Below are 7,986 nucleotides of genomic sequence, written 5' to 3'. Positions count from 1 at the left end.
TATTGCTTTGAAAAATGAAAAGCTTTCTTAAGACAATAATAGGAGGGACACCTGTGTTTGAAACTCTGCAATCAAGGAGTCACCTTCCCCTTATATATAAAGAGATTCATCAAAAGATTATTTAAATGTCACCATCCAGTATATTTGATCTATAATTTTTTTGTAAAAATGTTATCTCTAACTTCTTCACAGCACATAGATTTTCCCCATTCTTGATAACAGTACAGCTAGTGCAATACGACTAGTGAGCTGGAGTTGTTGAAATTTCTTATAGAATTTATGACACTTCAGTTGGCCTCGGAGGACAGGTAGGATTTGGACAGCTGAAGAGAATAAGCATGGGGAATAGGGAATTAAAAGGAATTTATTCTGATGGAAGAAAAAGTAAGTTGAGAAGTCCTAGGTTATTACATTAATAACTAAAATGGGATGCTTTTTCACAGGCCTTGGAAACCTGTCAGTGTAAGGAATGTGGGCTTTTCCCCGTAATCATTAGGACCACAGTAGGATCTTGAGCAAGGTTGCGACATGATGAAAGTGGGGTTTTGGGAAATTTAATCGAGAGGAGGTTTATAGTGTGGATCAGAGGTGGCAAAAACTGTCATTGAGGCAGTAAAAATGAACTGAAATTGTTCAGGTCCTAGAATTGAGCTGTGATACTGAGGATTGAAAAGATGGACGAATTCAGAGCTCTTTACCAGGATAATTGAGAACATGGTAAGATGAAAAATAGTGAAACGTTAAAATTGGCTCCAGAAGGTATTGGGCAAAATGAGCGGTCAGTGCTTTCTCTGTTTGAAAGAAACATATTAAAATCTAATATTTTGCACTTGCCATTGAATTTAAAATGCCTTTCTTTTAATTTCTTTGTTTAGTAATTATTTTGTTTCATGACACCTCCAAGAAGTCTGCAAAATTCCCATTAAAAAAGAAAAACAAAAAAATTCAAAAAAGTTGGTAATGGAGCGTTAGAAACATACTGACACAGAAGGTATCTCTCTATGCAGTGCAGCAGTGACCCATCAGCATGTATGTGCTCTAGGTTGGCTATGCAGCCTTAGTACCCAACTATAGTCCTAGAAGCAAAGGGGAAGTATGAGGTATTTTTAATGAGTGGTACTGGGAGGCAGGTACGAGCCTGTAATTTCCAGAGAATATCTGGAGGCTAGCCTGGTGACAGCAGATATACCAGGTAGGAAGCACATTGGTTAAATGGTACCAGGTTATATATCTGTAAACAAACACAACAAAAGGGAAACAGCCAGGGTAGAATTGCACATGTCAGTCTTACAAAATACACAAAAATGTCAGTGCTGAGAGAGATTTCTAGAAAACACCTGCCAGGTTTGCACATATTTGACTAGGTATACAATTTTCTTGGTATTTTGGAAGTGTTATATCTAATCTACATAGATAAACAATACTGTGTGCTTTCAAAATGCATGAGGGACCATATAAAACCTATGTATCAAAACATAAACTTGATTTTGAAATATAATTAATGTAGCTGAGAATACATTCGGCTCTTGGAACAACAACAACAACAAAAAAAACACAAGAGAATCAATATGATGGGCCATATGTTCTTTGATAGTTACAGAAATGGAATATACAATGAAGACCAGATAGGTTTCAGCTTGTTTGTTTTCAGTTTTGCACATTAGCTGCACAGCTGAAAAAGCGTATCCCCAGTGAAGGTTTCAGGGGTGAAATGCTACTCACCACTTTATTCTTTTGGGATCCTCTTGTATCTTCACTGCAACTAAAAACACTTCAGCTTTGCCTGAAGCATATTTTCTGGATCTTAAAAATATCATGAATTTAAGCAAATTCTGGCTGTTTTTCCCCTCCTAGCTACATTGCTTTTACTTAAATAAAACATAAAAGTAAGTGTTGTATTTTGGTCTTATGTTGTAAATTATGCATTTAATTTAGTTTTCATAGAAATGTAAGTTGATGTTAATGCTTTAAAAAAAAAATAGATGGATAAGCTAAAGTTCCCAGACTAAGGGAAGTCTTGCTTCCGTTTGGCTTGAAACACAAAGTGAATTGTAATCTGAAAGCACATATATTTTTTTCCTTGGGATCTATGATCTTTTAATCCATTTAATTGGAGATCAATTTCAGTCTCCTGATAATCTGACCAGCAGAATTGGACTGTGGCATAAATAACCAAGAAACTGATAATTTTTCTACTAACAAATAATAATAGCAAAATTTATTAAGCTCCTACCATATTCTAAGTGCTTCCTATTTTGTTCAATTTCTCCTTAATTAACAACAAAACCCTACAAGGTAGGTAGCATCGTTATTCCCATTTTACAGATGAGGGAGGTTAGGCACAAAGTGAATCAGTAAATTGTGCGAGGTTATACAGCTAGGACACGGTGAAGCCATGAACTCAGACTCTGACATTCTGACCTCTGAGTTCCTATGCTATGGAATTGCTCTGTTGACGTGATTTGTGAAGAATTGCTACCTTAAGATAGAAACAAGAAACAACGTCTGCATTGTTGAAAGTCATATAAAAGAATAGAGGGTGCAACAACGTCATTAAACACATAAATACAACAGTAATAGCTACCAAGCAGAGTTCTTAGGTTATCATATTTAATTAAAAGTCTTACAGTTATTCTGCTTCCCCAGCACCATTTTCCAGATGAGAAAACTAGAGCTCAGAGACATAAAGCTCATTCTCCAGGATCACAGAGCTTGTAAACATCAGATTTAGAATTTGAATACAGATCTCTGACTCTTTTTGACAGAAAGCCTGGAGTCAAAAAAGAGAGAGTGTGGGGGGCAGTTGAGTGAAAATTAGAAGAAATGCTTGGAAGAGACTGTGCTTGTGGCCGAGACAGTCGGGGGAAGGGAGGAAGCTTGGCAGGCCTGGGATCCGGATGTTAAGGTGGAAATGACTTAGCGGCCGGGGAGACCACACCTGGTGAGACACACTTTCAGGCGTCTTGGCCTTTTATGGAGCCCAGGGGTAGGGGCTTGCTCATCCAGTCATGTGTTCTTCCTCACACTCATCCATGCACTTTCAGGACCACGCATTATTCCTGAAAAAGTATTCTTTCCACCTTAAGTCAACAGATCTAAGTTTGAAGTTGTGGTTCTGCCAGCTAGTGAATGGAAATCAGAGGAAAATCTTTGCACATCCTTTTTGAGCAGTAAGCAGCATTAATTTCACAAGGTCGTAATAAGAAACACTAGATGTTTGTGGAATGGCTTGTAAAAGTGGTCAATCCTGCCCAACATGTTATGCTGTTATGATTAGTTACCTTGACTTCCAGCATTTTTATTTCCTTACATGTCTGAGGAATATGACACTTCTACATCAATTGCTGGAAGATAGGGCTGTGATTGTGAATCGTTAACAACGCCTATGACCCAGACAAATGCCAAATGGTCATGCCTGTATACACACACACACACACACACACACACACACACACACACCCCACTCAGAATCTTCAACAATTGGGGTAAGCAGAGCTGTATTGTTTGAAAAATGCTCCTGCTCTCAAAAAATTCTTAGCTGCTCTTCTGGGTTGTACCAGCCTACACCAAACCAAATAATTAGATCAAGTTTAACGTTGAGATGCAGCATTTTAAAGCTCTAGAATTATCTCTATATCTCTCTTCCTTCTTTTATGTTTAAAATGTATTAAATATAGAACTAATCTTTCCATCATGAAAAATGGCGTAAAACCCACATGCTGTTTGAGTTAGTGTATTGAAATATCTAAAGCTATACTTGATGCTACAATATTTACTTTGTTGGGATATGGGGGTTGGCGTGGGGTTGGGATGTCAACAAGTGACACTTTTGTTTCCCTAATGCCATCTGCAGTCACTTTTCTCCACCCCTTTGTATGAGCCGTGTCTTCTGTTCGAATGTTTCTGTAATTCTACCCCACCTTGTCCCCGGACATGGCTAATTCTTACCTTTCCTTCGGGTCTCCATGTATAGGTTGGTTGCCTTGGGAGGGGCCCCCACCAATCTCTTGTTCTCAAATCATATTTTACAACTTTAATATTGAAATATTTGAAGTGCCTAATAACTTTTCTCTATCTTTCACTAGACTTTATGTCCTCATGAGCAAGTCTTTGTGTTCTGCTCATTATTGTAGTCTTTACCCCGAGGTTACAAACTGGATAGTCTGCAGAGGTGGTTTTTTTGTTTTGTTTTTTTTCACATTATTTTTTTAAGCTGAACTAAAATTTAAGAACTAGGGTATTTCATTTAAAAAAACAGCTTTCCAGTTTCTTTTGAGGAAAATAAATGTCAGAAACTCTAACAACACTGGACCATCTCTCAAGGCTAGTTTCAAGATAAACTTGCTCATATTTTATACTATTTTTGATTTTCCCACCAAGAGAAGGATGTTTTAATGGAGAGAGTACAATTTGGATTTTTGAAGGACTCAGAATATTCTTTTTGTGGGTTTGAAACTTAACAAATTATTTGTTTAAGAGTAGATGAATTTCTTCACAGTGATCAAGGCAGCTTTTTAATTTTATTTTAAAAATAATTTTCTATGCCTTCTCTCTCCTTTTCTTTTTTTTTTTTTGTTGTTGTTGTTTAGACAGAGTCTTGCTCTGTCACCTGGGCTAGAGTATGGTGGCATCAGCCTAGCTCACAGCAACCTCAAATTCCTGGGCTCAAGTGTTCCTCCTGTCTCAGCCTCTAAAGTAGCTGGGACTACAGGCACATGCCACCATGCCCGCTGAATTTTTTCTATTTTTGGTAGAGACGGGGTCTTACTCTTGTTCAGGCTGGTCTCAAACTCCTGGGCTGAAGCAATCCTCGTGCAGGCCTGAGCCACTGTGCCGGCCAAGGCAGCTTTTTAACTCCTTAGAGGAGCAGATAATAATTCTCTGAGGAGTCAGGAATACATTTTATAGGGAGATTGAATAATCTGCAGGTGAAATTAAGCAATGTAATTTTGTGGATAATTTAGAAAGGACACTAACTTTTGTTTGAAAGATGAGATAACTGTTTTAGGGTTGCTTTTGGATGTCTGAATTAGTAGGATGATTTCATTAGATAATTTTGCTCATGTGCGTTTGTCAACATGACTTTCATCTTTAACTGTCGTCAATTAAAAAAACCTGTTTCTCTTAGGAAACTAATAAAGACAATAAAGGATGTTGCTGCCTGTTTGTTGACACTAGAAATTAAAATGAATAGAAAAACAATTTATTTAAGTTTATTAACTTTAAACATTCTATCTTGTGCTGAATGTTAAGTTTAATATTATTAAAGTATTTTATATGGCCCAATATGAAATGTCTGCTGTCACCAGACCAGCCGGGTCCCAGCCGTTCTCTGAAAACCTCATGCTTATTCCTCCCGGTCTTTATGTGCCCCTCTAACTAAAACCATTTCATGTCCTCCCTTCAGCTGCCCAGATCTTACCTACCCTCCCGGGTCTGGCACAAAGTCCCCCTTTTTCAACACATCCTCTTCAGTGCATATGAGAAAGTACATTGACGTTGGAGTTGCACAAAGCGCGGCTTCTGGGTACCGGTTATGTGACTGTGCGCACATTTAGCTTCCCCGGCCCTTGGTTTCCCCATAGAATTGAAAAAATTGGGATGGCGATTAGCTTACATTTTTATGAGAAAAAAAGTTATGTCATGTAAGACATTCGAAGCAACATAAAGTACCAACAAATATTTTGCCACAGCACTCAGTAAACCGGAGGTTGTAAACTCTCGGCCCACAGGACACACAAACCTCAGGGACGTACCCGTTTGATTTACGTGATGTACTTAAATGTTTGAATTAGTTTCCAACATTAAAAAAATTAATACATAGTTTACAGAAATGTCTAGATCCTTGTTTCTGTTTAGAAAATGAGAAGATCTGGGTACCCTGGGCCTGCATTTCCAAATGGCAGCAACCTGCAGGGACTGAGCCGGCTGCTTTTCCAGGAAAGCCCTCACCAGTTTCGTTCATCTTCTCTGCCCGCGGTGGTTTCACTTGGCGTTCTTAGACCTGATCATCATTTAAATTTATAATCCCTCAGTTATGCCATTTATTTTTGTTTTTGAATACATTGTACCTTTCATCACTGTGTGTATTTATCTTATTCTGTGGTATATAAAAATAGCATATATTCTTACGTACTTCATTATTTGTAAGGTATCTTGTGTATCTCACTCTGTGGTGTGTATACGGATCCTAAAGGGCAGACATGAGATTTAATGAAATTCTTCAAATCTCCACCAGCTGCTACTAGTTACACCACCTAGTAAGTTAATAAGTACTAGTTAAGTTAGATTATGAGGTGGAAAGATGTAACTATTTCAGTAACAATACATTTTAGATTATGAAGAAGGAGAAATGTAGAGAAAAATGGGGAAGAAAAAGCTTGTCTTATTCCTTCTACTCTTTGCAACATCAGGGTTAGTTTTTCAGGGCTTTTGTTCCGTTCCTGGGTTCACCAAAACTTTAGCACTGCACGTGTTCTGAAGACTGTTTGGATCAGTTTTTACTTCTGTAGCTCTCCCCCTGGGGAATTCTACACGCTCTTTGTTTAATTTAGTTGTTACATAAATATGTTGAAATGCTCTACTATTTTAGTTCCTACTGTGAAAATATTTTGTAAGCAGCAGCATTAAAATATTTTTTTCCCTCCCGGTGCCATAGATCATAAAAATTTGAAAGCGGCAAGGGAGTGTGAAGCTTATCCAGTATGATTCCTCGTGACACCCCTGGGGCCTAGGAGAGACAGTGGTTTGCCCACAGTTCCCCTGGAGGCAGAAGACCCTCAACTAGGACCCAGCATTCATGACTCCAATTCAAACTGATGTTTACATTTTAAATAGAAATTCAGCTTCTCATCATATTTGGAAAGCAAATAAAACGGATTCCACTGAAATAGTTATGTCCTCCATCTCATAAACTGAGCCAACTAGTATCTGTTAACTTACTGTGTGGGATAATTCTATTCTCACAAGAGCTGTGCAGGGTAAATGTTGCTGTTATCCTTATTTTACTGTGGGGAGCTCTGAAGTGTAGAAAGGCTAAGTAGCTGTCAGGAGGTATGAGCTGGTGAGTGGTGGGCGTGAGGTTTGGACTCTTCTCATCAGGCTCCCATTCTGTGCCCTTGACCACTGGGCCAGCTGATTTGTCACCATGTGCTCGTTTTCTTCATTCCGCAATGCACTTGTCATGTGCACGTGTAAGAACTGGCACGATATTGGCAAAGTTTTCAGTTTTTCTACCTGTGATTGCTCGCAGTTCAGCTTTTAAAGTTCAAAGTTTCTACCTTCATTACACAGTTCTAGCAAACCCTGTCTTCGTTGTTCCAACCATTTCTATTACTATTCAGCATTTCACCTATGTGTGAAATTCTGAAATTACTCAAGTTATGACTTTTTCTAGTGCAAAAATATCTTACCAATGCTTGCTTCTACAAACGAACAAACCTTCAGCTGTTGATGAGTAAAAAGTTAATAGTTTAAGACTTTTCTTAATTACTCAAAAAATCTCTGTTCCCCTAAGCGTTGTTTTGATCCTCAACTATTAATTTTACCCTTTCTATGAAAATGGTGTCTGTTGGCATGAAAAGTTGTGGAGTTTCTATTCGAGGGAAAGTTCCTGTTCAACTTTTATTTCATTTTTTTAGAGACAGGATCTCACTCTGTCACCCAGGCTGGAGTGCAGTGGCGCCATCATAGCTCACTGCAGCCTTGAACTTCTGGGCTCAAGCGATCTTCCCACCTCACCCTCCCACGTAGCTGAGACAATAGTAGCATCTCACCACCATGCCCAGCTAATAATTTTGTTTTTTTGAAATTTTTTGTAGAGACAGAGGTTTCACTGTGTTGCCCACATTAGTCTTGAACTCCTGGCCTCAAGTGATCCTCTCACCTTGGCCTCCCAAAGTGCTGGGATTATAGACACAAGCCACCATGCCCAGTCCCTGTTCAATTTTTAAATTTTGCCTTTTGCAAAAATTATAAGCAGTGCCG

Source organism: Propithecus coquereli, unplaced genomic scaffold (genome assembly GCF_000956105.1).
Source record: "Propithecus coquereli isolate 6110/MARCELLA unplaced genomic scaffold, Pcoq_1.0 Scaffold143, whole genome shotgun sequence".
Lineage (NCBI taxonomy): Eukaryota > Metazoa > Chordata > Mammalia > Primates > Indriidae > Propithecus > Propithecus coquereli.
Note: the sequence above shows the minus strand (reverse complement) of the source record.